Below are 15,992 nucleotides of genomic sequence, written 5' to 3' on the forward strand. Positions count from 1 at the left end.
GGGAAATGGCTACCCACACTAGAATTCTTGCCTGGAGAATTCCATGGACAGAGGAGCCTGGCAGTTTACAGTCCATGGGGTTGCAAAGAGTCAGACATGACTGAGGGACTTTCACTTCACACCTCACTATTCTCTTCTGGGAATAGTTTTCCTTCCTCTCCTCATTAAATTTGTTTCATCTTGACCTTCAGACTTTCTCCCCAGAGAACCTTTCCCTGAATTTTTGATTTAGTCAAATCCTCTGATTATTCTCACACAGTAACAGGTATCATTCTGACATAATACTTACCATAGTCTTAATTTTCATTCGCCTTCCACTTTTAATTTTCTATTTCTTTCACTGAAGTGTCAGTTCCACAAGTTCAGGAAACATGTCTGTGTGTGTTCATATCACATTATCGACACCTAAAAAATGCTTGCCCCATAACAAGCTCTCGATATGTATTGGAAATGAAAAAATGAATGCATGAGTTACATAAAATTATAAAAGAAAAAAGCCTGAAAACTGGATGCTAAACAATAGCAACAAATAGCAGTTATAAAATATTTGTGATTTTTAAGAACAATATTCTGAAAACTTTCAATTTCACAAAGGCAAGTTTACTCAATGAACTTGAAATTAACTGAATAAAAGAACAAGACTGATAGTATCTGCACTATCTTTACTTGTCTGTATAGTAATTTAAGCTCAGTACAAATACAACGTTGTCATCAACACTAACAAATTGGAATGATCTGAACAAATTTCATCCCAAAAGGATAGTAAAGAACTTTTCAAATATCTCACAAAAGAGTCAACATTCATTGTATTTTTATAAGAAAGTAAATGAAATTGTATAGTATGATGAAAAGAGCAACAACCTGTTGGCCAAAGAACCTAAAACTTAATTTCAATTCTATCTTTAATAGCTTGCCACTGAGCAAGTTTCTTCTTTTTTATTGTAATTAGTTTATAAAATAAAGTCATAATTTATACATTCTGCCAGTTCCAACACTGTATGAATAAATAATTATTTTCTTGCTGGTACCAGGCTCTCTATTGAGGGTCCTGACCCTCTGGGGTTCTACCAGATCAATTGCTTAGAAATGGCCTAAACATGCAAATGGCCTATGCTACATTATTGCAAATGAGAGTTCATTTCAGAACATGTGCGTTTCTTAAATTTTCTATTTCAGTTCAGTTATATATGATGCAATTTCAAGGGTAATGGCCTAACTGCCCAAAATAATACATTTTTTTTTTCCTCCTGATTTAAGTCTGGGAAAGAGATTTAATGCAACTTTAGTCAAGATGCAGTCAAAAAGTAAACCCTATCTCTCCACTCCAGATATATAACAATGAGAGATAAAATATCAAAGGAGAAGCTTTAAAAAAAATAGCCATGCTCAAGCACAAAATAAAGATGTCTGTTGACTAGAAAAAAAACCAAAACAAATTAAGTGAACTGAAACCACCAGCATGCTGGACTCCAGTTCTGGAACCATGTTAAAGCAACCTAGAGATTTTATTGTTCAGGAAAATGACAAAAGTCAGGAGCCAGAGTTTGCCTAATGTATTGGAGGACTAGATACAGTTTTGGAAAGATGCAGGGTAAAGGAGGTAGAAACTACAGTCTCAAACCAGATAGTGGGTGAGGATATCCTCTGACTTAGTGATGGTACCTGCATTATATCTCATGGCACCTTGGTTAAGGGGCCTTAGCTTGCAGTTCAAGATGAGGCAATGTTCTGGGAGCTGTGGGCAACTGAAAACTCTCTAGAAAGACTAGTAATAAAATCAAATTTTAGGGGAAACATTGATATCAAGTGAAAGTTGGAAAGTACTTTAAATATGTTTATGATATTCAAAGAGATAAAGCAAGGAACATCTATGCAAAAAAACAAAAAATATGAAGTTAAAATGAACTTAAGTGAAGAAAGAGAATAAAAATATAATTTATTAGAAATTCTAAATAAGGAGATATTTCGCTGAGAAAATCTAAACTGATATTATATCAGTAGGCACGGCAGCATTTTTTGACAGAATTCGAAAGTTGAAAATAATGTGATGTCTCCCTTAGGTTTGGTGTTAGTTCCTTAAGACCAGAAATGTTTATTCATTTATTCAAGAAATATTTATAATTTAAATTAATTTAAATTTATAAATTATAAATTTATAAATTATTTATTATAAAATTTATAAATTATTTATAATTTAAATTATAATGTTTATAATTCAATAAATAAATATTTATTGAAAACATTTTTCACTTAGCAACCTCAAAATAAACCTTTTTCAAGCAACTTTTCTTTAACTTATTTGTTATCAAAAGTTGAAAGTTAAAGGCATAATTTCCTTCATTAAGTAACCTCATTAAAAGGTAGGTGTCAGAAACATTTTTTACTTTTCTATTATATCAAGTCTATCTTACAACTTCATAATATACAGAATGTGTATTATTGTCTTGAGAGATATTTTAGTTTCTTGATGCAAAATTCTCTATATTTTAGAAAAGAATGAATTGATTACTCCTAAATGAACCCTTTTATTTCCCAGATTATTTTACTTTTCAACTTAATCCAGAGACTAGAAGACTATATGCCTCTACCAAAATGTAAGTTCCTTCAAGGTTTGTATAAACTCAGTAAATATATATTGAAGTGTTAAATGGTTTTCTAATAATACCCTGATTTTAGAATATAGCAAGAATCGAAATTGCTGATGCTTTTATTATAAATCCTATTATATAATTTTAAATGTTTAAAGCATCATATGTTTCTCTTTCTAAGAATTTAATGCAAATACAAATTTGGATTATTTGAGCAGAAGAAACTGTCTCAAGTGAACTTACACAGGAAGAGGGATTTATTCTAAGAGAACAGAAAAAGTGAAAGTGGCTCAGTCATGTCCAATTCTTTGAGACCCCATGGACTACACGGTCCATAGAATTCTCCAGGTCAGAATACTGGAGTGGGTAGCCTTTCTCTTCTCCAGGGGATCTTTCCAACCCAGAGATCAAACCTAGGTCTCCCACATTGCAGGTGGATTCTTTACCAGCTGAGCCACAAAGGAAGCCCAAGAGAACAGAGGTGCACGTAAAATCCAGCAGTTGCTTCATTTTTCCCCAGCCTGCACTCCAGTTTTCTCAACTCTCCATGTGCCTGGTGAAAAATGAGACTTCACAATTGTTTTATTACATTCAAGTTTCCAGCCACTAAAACTGGAAAGACACAATAAAATATCCAAATTCCTATAGACAGGTTCACTTTGAACCTTGAGTAGATGTTTCTCCTTAAGCCAATCAACTGGGGCCAGACAGACCACAGTTGGGACCCGAGATTTTATATTAAAGTTTACTGGGTTTGGTCAGATGTCTTAGTTACAAAGAACTCTTGGGGAAAGTGAAGGGGTTTTGGTAAAGACAAATGAAGCTGATAGACCTTCCAGATATAGGGTCAAAAGTCTTCTAATAAGGAAAGATTAAGGACCTGGCAATGAATTTGCTGTTAATTCAGCCTCAAGCGGTGGGAACCTACTTAGGCTGACAAGACCTTTCTCATGGAACGCAGATGTCGAGGCTACTGCCAAGGGTGTTTCTCAATACTAATACTTGGTGGCCGTTGTTATCTACAGCTGTGTGTGTGTGTGTGTGTGTGTGTGTGTGTGTGTGTGTTTGGGGAGGAAAAAGTTTTCTTCTGCCCAAATAGTTCAAATTGGTTTAAGAATCAAATTCTTAAGAATTTGGGAGAAGAATAAATTTTCCTCTACTTTTCCAAATTCTTCTGGTTGGTCTAAGAATTAAATTGTCAGGAGACAGATTAACAAGAAAATATCAAACAAAAGTTTAGAAGCATGTATCCATGCGACAGACCCAGGGAAACTGAGTAACTCACCAAAATGACTGAAACTCTCACTTAAACACCATTTCAACTAATGACCAAGGAGGATCTTGTGGATAATGGTTTGGGACTTCAAAAGAGAGGAAGGCAATTGACAAGAAAACAGAAGAGCAAGTGTTTGGTAACAAATGTTTCCTGGGCCATGAAGAGACCATAAGACACAAAAAAGAATTTTAACAGACTTTGCTAGGTTCTTCCTTATCTATATATGCAGTTCATATTATAGTTATCTATTGATAGCTCATTTCCTGGAAGAGTTTCTCTAACTACATTCTTTAACCAATTAAGGGGAAAGTCAAAGGTTCTGAGTCTTTTGGGCCTTGATTTTTTTTTTTTAGCTCAAAATAATCTGCAAGACAAAGAGACATACTTTAGGGTGACAAATTTTGCTCTTCTACAGAATATATGTATATGTACACTTACATACACACATATATACATATTTATATATATATATTTATATGCATATATATAATAAACATTACAAATGGGAAAGTATATTATAAATATATAAATAAGTCTAAAACAATGATGTGATGTAATATAAATATTTTAAACATGAAAATATTAAATTCATTTGAATTTAATAAAAAAGAGGAAATTGCTAGATTTTTCAGATAAGTACAGCTCAGTAAAAATACGTGATTTTGTAGCATCCTTCTAAGTTTCAGGAGAAAAGATAATCTGAAATACTGATATTAGAACAATTATGGCATTTACAAAATACTTCTACAGTTCAGACACCTTTGATTTTCTTTCTCTGGTGAAAGAGGAACTGATTAGTGTTCTCATGTTTCTGCCTGTCTCATCTGTCCCTCATATTTCAATCTTTGATACTTGTAATTATCTTTGCTTTGTCTGGACAAATGAAAAACATTCACATTCTGATCTGCTATCACAATTTATTTTATTATTTAGTCTTTCATTATTCAGTTTTCATATTTTAGTGGATTAAATATTTACTAAAAAAAATTTAGACCTTTATAGCCATTTACCATAGCTTCTCCATTGTATGGTTCATCGTTAGATACAGTTTATATTATTCTGGATTCAGGTTTATTTGATTTTCTTTTTTTCCCCTTTTCTCCAGAGGGATTTATAGGTAGCATATGACCTTCCCTCTTTGAAAAAGCCTTTCTGTGGTGTTTATTGTCAAAGTATGACTTGGATGAATACAATAAACTTGTGTCACACTTTTAACCCTTCAGTAATATGTGGACATTTCTTCAATGACATTGCTATGGGAAAGAAATGAAGTCACTTGAATATGCTCCCCTTGTGGGTAATACTTATTTTTTGACCAGATGAACCAAATAATTTTTTTAATTTTTGAGGTCAATGACTTACCTGGGATGGGTCTCAGTTCCTATAATTCTGAATCAATTTGTCTTTCTATACAAGTATTCCTTTCAATTGATCAATCTATTCTTTATAGTTCAGACAAAATTTCAATCAATTGGGTCTTTGAAAACCCTTTTTCCTATTTCATTTGCTGAATTCTCTACTTCAAAGACTTGTACTTCTATGCTGGATTGTTCTTGTGTCCATTGGTGGAATATTATATATTATTTCCTAGAGCTAATTTAATCTTTAACATTTTTTCTGTATTCAGTGTGATTGATACTGTCCCTTAGACTATTATACCAGATTATACATCAAAAATACTGGGGCAGATTTCCCTACATTGGCAGTCAGATTCTTAACCATTGGACCACTATGGAAGTCTGAGCACCACAACTAGAGAGTAGCCCCTGCTTGCTGCAACTAGAGAAAGACCCCTCACGGCAGTGAAGAAAGACCCAACACAGCTATAAATAAATAAGTAAATACAATTTTTTAAAAGTACTGAGTCTCAGCACTTCCCGCATGTGTCTAAAATGATTTATTTTCTGGAAGGGGCAAGAAAACCTACTTTTAATTAAAAACAAAGGAACAAAAATTTCTCATGTAGTTTGATTCAGTCAGACTGGAAATCACTGGCCTTTAACCACTTTCTTATATCCTCAAAGCAGGGAACTTCTCAGTTCAGTTCAGTTCAGTCACTCAGTCATGTCTGATTCTTTGCGACCACATGGACTGCAGCATGCCAGGCTTCCCTGTCCATCACCAACTCCCAGAGCTTGCTCAAACTCATGTCCATCGAGTTGGTGATGCCATCCAACCACCTCATCCTCTGTCATCCCCTTCTCCTGCCTTCAATCTTTCCCAGCATGAAGGTCTTTTCCAAGGAGTCAGTTCTTCACATCAGGTGGCCAAAGTATTGGAGTTTCAGCTTCAACATCAGTCCTTCCAATGAATATGCAGGACTGATTTCCTTTAGGATTGACTGGTTTGATCTCCTCTCAGTCCAAGGGACTCTCAAGAGTCTTTTCCAACACCACAGTTTGAAATAATCAATTCTTTGGTGCTCAATTTTCTTTATAGTCCAACTCTCACATCCATACACAACTACTGGAAAGCCATAACTTTGACTAGACAGACCTTTGTAAGCAAAGTAATATCTCTGCTTTTTAATATACTGTCTAGGTTGAACATAGCTTTTCTTCTAAGAAGCAAGCGTCTTTTAATTTCATGGCTATAGTCATCATCTGCAATGACTTTGGGGTCCAAGAAAATAAAGTCTGTCACTGTTTCCATTGTTTCTCCATCTATTTGCCATGAAATGATGGGACCAGGTGCCATAATCTTCATTTTTTGAATGTTGAGTTTTAAGCCAGCTTTTTCACTCTCCTCTTTCACTTTCATCAAGCGTTTCTTTAGTTCCTCTTCACTTCCTGCCATAGGGTGGTGTCATCTGTGTATCTGAGATTATTGATATTTCTCCCAGCAATTTTGATTCCAGCTTGTGCTTCATCCAGCCTAGCATTTCATATGATGTACTTTACATATAAGTTAAATAAGCAGGGTGACAATATACAGCCTTGATGAATTCCTTTCCCAATTTGGAACCAATCCATTGTTCCATGTTCAGTTCTAACCATTGCTTCTTGAACAGTTAGAGTTTACTGGGAACTCCTCGGTGCCTCCTAAGTTAGCTCCTTATCAATACATCAGCACCAGCCATGGTACACTCACCATGCAATTAGGTCAGCTAAAAGTCAGACAGTGTCATGTCCAGAGAACTCTCATACGTGAATATCTGAAAGGAATAATAAGGGACACTCTTAACACATGGAAGTGGTCCAGAATTACACGGCTGAAGGCTCTAGGAGAGACATCTTCTTCATAATTTTGCTGAGGCCGTATTCTCTGAGCCTCATCATTATCTATTAATACCATGAACTGAAGTGATAGAGATGTCAGGATCATCTTTTCCTCCTTTTTAAAAATATTTCTCTAAAATTCCAAACAAAGGAAAAGACTAGGGTACTCAGTCATACCAGTTTTTTATTCCAAAGTTAAAAGCACTGCAGAGAAAATTTTTCCCAGTGTTCTGAACTCTTGTGTTTATAGGTCTCACATCTGAAATAGATAAGAGGTCAAGTAGGAAGAACATTGTGGGAACAGCCGCTCTGTTTGGCCAGGATTGCTTATTGCCTGAGATGACAAAAGGCCTGGGGTCAGGCTCATTTTATACTTTTGCCTGACCCTTCAGGACACTTGTTTTCCTTCTTCTTCGATTGGACATGCTTAGCTGTATGATTCATGTGATTTAGCTGAGGCTATAAACACAGTCTGCTCACATCATTCCCCAGTGGGTCATCCTTCGAAGCTACAGAGACATCTCTGCCCTGGGAAATGCATGGCAGTCCTCCGCCTCCACTCTGATAAGAAGAATTACAGGATGACCAGTGCCCATAATCTCTCACTGAGTCAACATGCTTTTGATTTGCTGAAATTTAATTTCTCTTAAAAGAAGTTTTCTGTATCTCACATAACCTAATGTCAACATTGCCCTAGAGACAGTAGATTTAGAGAAAAGAAGTAAAATCAGAATTACAGAAACTCTGATTTTTGCTAGTTACCCAAGAGCATCATATTCACCTGACTGATAGTTTTCATCATTTTTAAGAGTTTGTTTTTGCTTAGCCTCTGGATTCTCATTTTGATATCATTGGAACCATTGCTGTATGCTGAGGGCTACATCAGTCTTTGTTCTTAGTTATTATTTCCTCCCCAGGCAAGAGAGGCTGAAGGTCAGAGTTGGCACAGAAGCAATAGTTATGAATAGAAGACATAACAGAGAGATATATAGAAGTGAAAAGCATTTGGACTTGAGAGAGCTGATGGGGGAAGAAAGGTCATACGTGATTTCGGGTTAGGTGACAGCATAGATCATGTGTCTCTAACTGAAAATAAAAACCTGGAAGAACAGGTATTAAAAGAAGATGGCACACCAGTCAGGATGGCTGCTATCCAAAAGTCTACAAGCAATAAATGCTGGAGAGGGTGTGGAGAAAAGGGAACCCTCTTACACTGTTGGTGGGAATGCAAACTAGTACAGCCACTATGGAAAACAGTGTGGAGATTTCTTAAAAAACTGGAAATAGAACTGCCATATGACCCAGCAATCCCACTTCTGGGCATACACACTGAGGAAACCAGATCTGAAAGAGACACATGCACCCCAATGTTCATCGTAGCACTGTCTATAATAGCCAGGACATGGAAGCAACCTAGATGCCCATCAGCAGATGAATGGATAAGCAAGCTGTGGTACATATACACCATGGAATGTTACTCAGCCATTAAAAAGAATACATTTGAATCAGTTCTAATGAGATGGATGAAACTGGAGCCCATTATACAGAGTGAAGTAAGCCAGAAAGATAAAGACCATTACAGTATACTAACACATATATATGGAATTTAGAAAGATGGTAACAATAACCCTATATGCAAAACAGAAAAAGAGACACAGATGTACAGAACAGACTTTTGGACCCTGTGGGAGAAGGCAAGGGTGGGATGTTTCAAGAGAACAGCATCGAAACATGTATATTATCTATGGTGAAACAGATCACCAGCCCAGATTGGATGCATGAGACAAGTGCTCAGGCCTGGTGCACTGGGAAGACCCAGAGGGAGCGGGTAGAGAGGGAGGTGGGAGGGAGGATTGGGATGGGGAATACATGTAAATCCATGGCTAAGTCAAGTCAATGTATGACAAAATCACTACAATATTGTAAAGTAATTAGCCTCCAACTAATAAAAATAAATGAAGAAAAAAAAAAGAAGATGGAACTTTAAGTTCAGTCTTTTATGGATTTTAGGTACCTGAGGAACATCCCAGTAAAACTGTTTACTGGCAGTTTTACATGTTAGGGTCTTAAATTCCAGTAACCTTAGAATGTGAATGTGTTTGGAAATAACATCTTTTCAGAGGTGATTAGTGAAGAGGAGGTCATACTGGAGCAGAGTAGACCTTCAATCCACTATGACTAATGTCATTTTACAAGTGAGAGGTTTGGACCCAGACACACACAGGAGGAGAACACCTCATGAAGATGAAGGTAGCAGCTGGGTGATGCTTCCACCCGACAAAGAACACCAAAGATTTCTAGAAAGCCACTAGAAGTTAACAAAGAAATGTGAAAGATTCTCCAGGACAGCTCTCAAAAGGAACCAACTCTTCTGACTCTTTGATCTTGGATTTCTAGCTTTCAGAACTAAGAGATGATAAATTCCTATTGTTTACACTATTCAATTTGTGCTTCTTTGTTACGGTAGCCATAGCAAGCTAGTACCCTCTCCACCGCATCCTTATCTTCATTTTGAAATCACTGGTAATAAAACAAGTCAATACCAAACCAGGAAGCTCCATGACATCAAAGGCCATGTTGCCATTGTTTGCCACAGTGCCCCTCAGCACCTAGAACCATGCATAATGCATAACAGGTAGTTGATAATTATTTTTTTAGTGATCAGTTAAATTTACTCAACCCATTTGCCAGTGACCATACACATACTATTTTTAACTTCTGCAGCACTTGTGCAAGTTGGACACTGTTACCCTCACTTTGATGACTATAGAGACTATGACCCAGGAAAAATGATGTATGAGACAAAATGGTCATAGACTTTAGAGCTAAAATGCTCTCAGATTGAGACCTATCCCTGACAGTCATGGCATGAGTCTAAGAAATTGGTTTAAATGGTGTGATCTGTAAAACAAGGATGTTAATACTGCAGATGGTGACTGCAGCCATGAAATTAAAAGACACTTACTCCTTGGAAGGAGAGTTATGACCAACTTAGACAGCATATTAAAAAGCTGAGACATTACTTTGCCAACAAAGGTCTGTCTCGTCAAGGCTATGGTTTTTCCAGTAGTCTTGTATGCATGTGAGAGTTGGACTATAAAGAAAGCTGAGCACAGAAGAATTGTTGCTTTTGAACTGTGGTGTTGGAGAAGATTCTTGAAAGTCCCTTGGACTGCAAGGAGATCCAACCAGCCCATCCTGAAGGAGATCAGTCCTGAGTGTTCATTGGTAGGACTGATGCACTAGTTGAAACTCCAATACTTTGACCACCTGATGCAAAGAACTGACTCATTTGAAAAGACCCTGATGCTGGAAAAGATTGAGGGCAGAAGGAGATGGGAATGACAGAGGACGAAATGATTGGATGGCATCACCAACTCAATGGAGATGAATTTGAGTAAACTGCAGGAGTTGGTGATGGACAGGGAGGCCTGGTGTGCTGTGGTCCATGGGGTCGTGAAGAGTCGGACATGACTTAGCAACTGAACTGAACTGAATAATACATACTTCAAAGGGTGGTCATGAGGATGAAATGAAATACCATACAAGAAACCACATGGAGCAGATGACACACAAAATTTCTTTTTTTTTTTTTTTTTTGCTAGTGTTCTAGGAAGAGCATTTAACATAAGCACCTCCCTACCTCCCTCTTAGTTTCTGCAGGGTACCATACAGTATTATTAATAATAGGCACAGTATTGTGCAACAGAGCTCCAGAACTCTCTTCATCTTCCTTAACTGAAACTTTATATGTGTTAAATGACAACTCTTCCCTCCTCTTTTTAGACCCTAGCAACCATCATTCTAGTCCTTGCTTCTATGAGTTTGACTATTTTGGAGACTTCATATAAGTGGAACCATGTAGTATTTGTCCTTCTATGATTGCTTTATTTCAATTAGCATAATGTCTTCCAAGTCTATCCATGTTGTTGCAAATAGCAGTATTTCCTTCATTTTTAAAGGTAACATTCTACTGTATGTATAGACCACATTTTCTTTTATTACCCAACATTTTCTTTTATTACCCAAAGTCAGACATTTTGATAAACAGCTGAGTCAAAGTTAAAGCTCTGATGTATTGATTCCAAGCCTCTATTATTCTCTTTAGAGCAAGCCACAAAGCTGAGTGTATCTTGTCTATTCTTTACCAAATGAACAACCTCTAGAAATCAAAACTCCATTTGTATCAGTGAGGACTTAAACTCTCCGCCTTCTCTCTGAGAAGAGTTCGCATGACTGAGAGTTCTTTGTTGTTGAAAGCAGAGAGCTTCTGCCGGGGAGGAATACACCGCAGAAAACGAAATGAATATTAGCAGCTAGATAGGACCACGTGACCAACACCCATGAGTTGCAAAGTGTAATGAATGGATCCAAAATGTCCACAGAGGCCCATCTCTTGAAGAGGCAGCTCAGCCTAAAGCACAGAGCCTTCAACTTTCTCCAAAACTTTTGTTCCAGGCCTTACTAAAATGGAAGAATGAAGTTTATTGGCATGTGGCTACTTTCACACCATAAAATCACCATAACATTTTCAATTTTGCTTATTTATTTTTATGCCAAGAAGCACCAGTTGAAATACGTTAGTGACCAATCATCACCCAGTATCCTTCTCCTTTATTGCCAAGAATTTTCTCATTAAAGATGACTAAGACCAATATTCCAGCTCTTGGATGCAAACTGGTATAGAGACCATCATGAGTCACACTCAAGCCCAGCAGGTCAGGAGAATGCAGTCTGCTTTATTTATTTGTTTAAATCAAGCATAACATTTGAAATCCAAAACATACATTATTTTCTCTTAAACAAATTTGAGCTAATGTGTATTTAAGGGAGGTTCATTTAACAGATGAAGTATTTAATTGTGCCTCTTCCTTTTCTCTTTAACATATGTTTATGCCCAAGGATGGTAGTATATCAATTCAGTACATGAAATAATCCAGCCAGAAGAAAAGAAAAGATCATTCCATACTTACATGATGCTTTCTTTGCATATCAAGAAATGAAAGTCTCTTTCCAAACTGCTCTGTTTCATTTGGTGCCCAAAATAGAACTCCCTGAAACAATGGAAAATGAACTCACGTAGAGTGTTGAGAACCTGCTGTTAATCAATGCTTTCTTCCAGAATGTGAAAAACACGCACATCATTCCCTTTTCCTTTCTGCCCTTCCCCCTCCTCCCTCTTGCATTTTAATAAGGTTCACTGTTACTATTTCCATTTTCCTGATTTTAGGATTTCACAGGCAGAAGATGAATGGCTGTACAATCGGCCTCCTTAGTTCGTGACAGATACCGAGTTTTAATAAACTCCACAAGGAAAATGTTCATTGAATTTTAAAAAATATTTTATGCGAAAATTACTACAACCTTGCTGATGCTGAGAAGAAACACTATAACAGCACTACAGTTAGTGCTCCTTCTGCATCCATCCTCCCAAAATGCAAACATAGATAATTGATAACAAGTTTGGATATAGAAAGAAAAAAAAAAAAAAAACTCAGCAGTAAGGGAACGTCTGCAATGTTATATGCTGCTGCTGCTGTTGCTAAGTCGCTTCGGTCGTGTCCGACTCTGTGCGACCCCATAGACGGCAGCCCACCAGGCTCTGCCGTCCTTGGGACTCTCCAGGCAAGAACACTGGAGTGGGTTGTCATTTCCTTCTCCTAGGGGAGGCTATTAATAGACTCTTACCGGCTTCAGCCTGGGGAATGAAGAAAGACGTTAAATCTGGTATATCTATAGAAGCTTCCTTTTTAAAATGGCTTTCTCTATCTCTCTGTATGTGTTTGCCTGCATTTGTATAATTCCAGTATTTTTTCTCATAAATAGCAAGCCGGGCTTTTGAGTGTTATATACAAGCAGTGACGCTGAAGAACAATGTATTTATTCATTCATTCAATTCTAACTGCTATGTCCCAACCGTCACCAACTTTGGAGAGGAAATCAGCTTACACTGATCTCCCAAATGTTGTTTCTGATCCTATAGATGCTCATGGGAGAAAATCCAGTCTTTCCACAGATTCTCTTGTTCAAATGGTTCCAAGCTAGCTCACAAGTGCCTGAGAATCAGTTCTGGTCAGCCTTTTAGCCCACCAGGGACCATATGAATTGTCCTTGAAGGCAGTGTTGACAACCACTGGCCACAATGCTAGTCACATAGAAAATGTGTTACTTCTGTGGTCCCTGGTGAGGAGCTCTGTATCTCCAAAATCCATGAAACAGTCAAGGATGGGAAATGGAGTGGAGAGGCAGGAGGAGATGGGTCTATGATAAAGTTTCCTCATCTGTAATGGTTTGTGGTATCAAAGCAGTCCTCAAAGATGCCTAAATCCTAATCCCTGGAACCTATAAATAGGTTACCTTACCAGAGAAAGGGGACTTAACATATGTGATTAAGGTTAAGGACCTTGAGATAAGGGGACTATTCTGGAGCTCATCTAATTGCATGAGTCCTTCAGAGCAGAGAGTCTTTCTCAGCCAAGGTCAGAGTCAAAGGGAGATATGACAAAGGAAGAAAGATCAAAGGGATATCACGTTGCTGGCTTTGAAGCTAGAAGAAGGCCATGAGCCAAAATGTGCAGACATCTTCAGAAGTTGGAGGAGGCAAAGAAACAGATTCTCCTCCAGAAGGAAATACAACCCTCCCAACACCTTGATTTTCAATCAGCGACACCTGTGTTTAGTTTCTGACTTACAAAATTGTAAGTGCTGCTTAAGCTTCTGACTCTATGATATGATAATTTGTTACGGCAGCAATCGAAAACAAATACAGAGTTATCCTGGTTTAGCAATCTGACTCTTTTCGTCTGTCACAGACTAGTGCCTTCAATCAGGCTACTGCCTCCTGTTGACAATGGGCTCACTCGTCAGAGGTCAGACCAAACCCAGATGGAGAGGGACATTGGCTTCCATCAAATAAGCTCATAAAGAGGTGGCCATCAGCCAAGCTGTGACAGCTCTTTCTAGTCACTCATCCTGTGGCACAAACTCATCAACAAGTTCCTGCCTGTCGGAAGTAGCAAATTCCTCATTTCAGAACCAACACTGCTTTTTAACCTTCCCCTTTAATCCTGAAATCAATCTTCAAGTCAAATTCTGTTATGCTCAGCTTCTTCACAGCATCTGTGACCTGAACTTCTGTGACACCTTTACCACTAGAATACTGAGGGGATTATATTGTGCCACTTCCGGCCATAACCCTTAACTCTCCCTGCTTGTTAATCAGCAACACATAACCAGACTAGAACCATCTGCCCGAGCACCTCCCTCAGGTACTTCTAATCTGGTGTTTCAAAGTCATGTTAAACGTATAGGCGCACAATTGTGGGGTTTCTCCAAGAGGAAAGCAGTATGTCCAGGCTTTATCCAGGCAGTGACCCACCAGCAGCTGGGCACCCAGAGTACCCAAACATGCATGGACATTTCTCCCATCCCTGGTTTTTAATCTAAGAGTTCTATTTGAACACTTTTATTTGAAATTTTCTCTTTCTTTGTCTCCTTTCTCTAACATATACATGACACATAAGTTAGCACATCTGTTTCCACTGATCAGGTCCACAGGATGGTTACTGTACTTTCACGTTACAGTTTGCATAGCCTTATATACAGCATTGACATGGATGTGTAAACAAATGGTTATTTATTGGCCTCAACATACATCTGCTTTTGATTTGATACAACAAATGCTGGATACCTGGGTTCGATCCCTGGGTTGGGAAGATCCCCTGGAAGAGGGCATAGCAACCCACCCCAGTATTCTTGCCTGGAGAATCCCCATGGACAAAGAAGCCTGGCAGGCTACTGTCCATAGGGTTGCAAAGAGTTGGACATGACTGAGCAACTAGGCACACACACACATGCAATAATACCATAGATCAACTGGTAAAATGTGAGTGGTGAGGAACAATTATAATTCAAAAAATCTTTTCTGAAAAAGAATATGATAATTGTACCTGCTCCCGTCTCTGCCACATCTCACTTTACATATTTATTATATATATGTATATATATACGTACTTTATTTGTTTATTTCAGTATTTGGTTGTGCCAGATTTCAGATGTGGCACTCAGGATCTTCGATCTTTGTTACACCGTGCAGAATCTTCTGACTGTGGCATGCAGGAGCTTTAGTTGTGGCATGCGAATCCTTAGTTGCGGTATATGGGATCTAGTTCCCTTACTAGAGATCAAACCCAGGTTCCCTGCATTGGGAGAGTGAAGTCTCAGCCACTGGACCACCCGGGAAGTTCCCACATCTCCTTACTTTTCATGAAAACCATATGAAAGGAACAATTACAACTATCTATAAATTTTCAGGAAGGAAACTGATATTCACATGTATTAACTCACTGAAAGTCTCAGACTGGTAATGTTAAACCAGGTTCTCAACCTTGGTTCTCAGCACTCATTTCTAAAATTCTTTCTACTTTTTCACTCCTCTTGACTTGGTTCCACCCCAAGGTGAGATAGCCATCTATCTAGACAAGCATCTTGATTAGATTCATGATCCTTTCATTTAAAAAGAATACATTTGAATCAGTTCTAATGAGGTGGATGAAACTGGAGCCCATTATACAGAGTGAAGTAAGCCAGAAAGATTAACACCAATACAGTATACTAACGCATATATATGGAATTTAGAAAGATGGTAACGCTAACCCAATATGCAAGACAGAAAAAGAGACACAGATGTACAGAACAGACTTTTGGACTCTAGGAGAAGGCGAGGGGGGGATGATCTGAGAGACTAGCATTGAAACATGTATATTATCAATTGTGAAACAGATCGCCAGTCCAGGTTGGATGCATGAGACAAGTGCTCGGGGCTGGTGCACTGGGATGACTCAGAGGGATGGATGGGGAGGAAAGAGGGAGGGGGTTCAGGATGGGGAGCACATGTAAACCCATGGCTGA

Source organism: Dama dama, chromosome 21 (genome assembly GCF_033118175.1).
Source record: "Dama dama isolate Ldn47 chromosome 21, ASM3311817v1, whole genome shotgun sequence".
Lineage (NCBI taxonomy): Eukaryota > Metazoa > Chordata > Mammalia > Artiodactyla > Cervidae > Dama > Dama dama.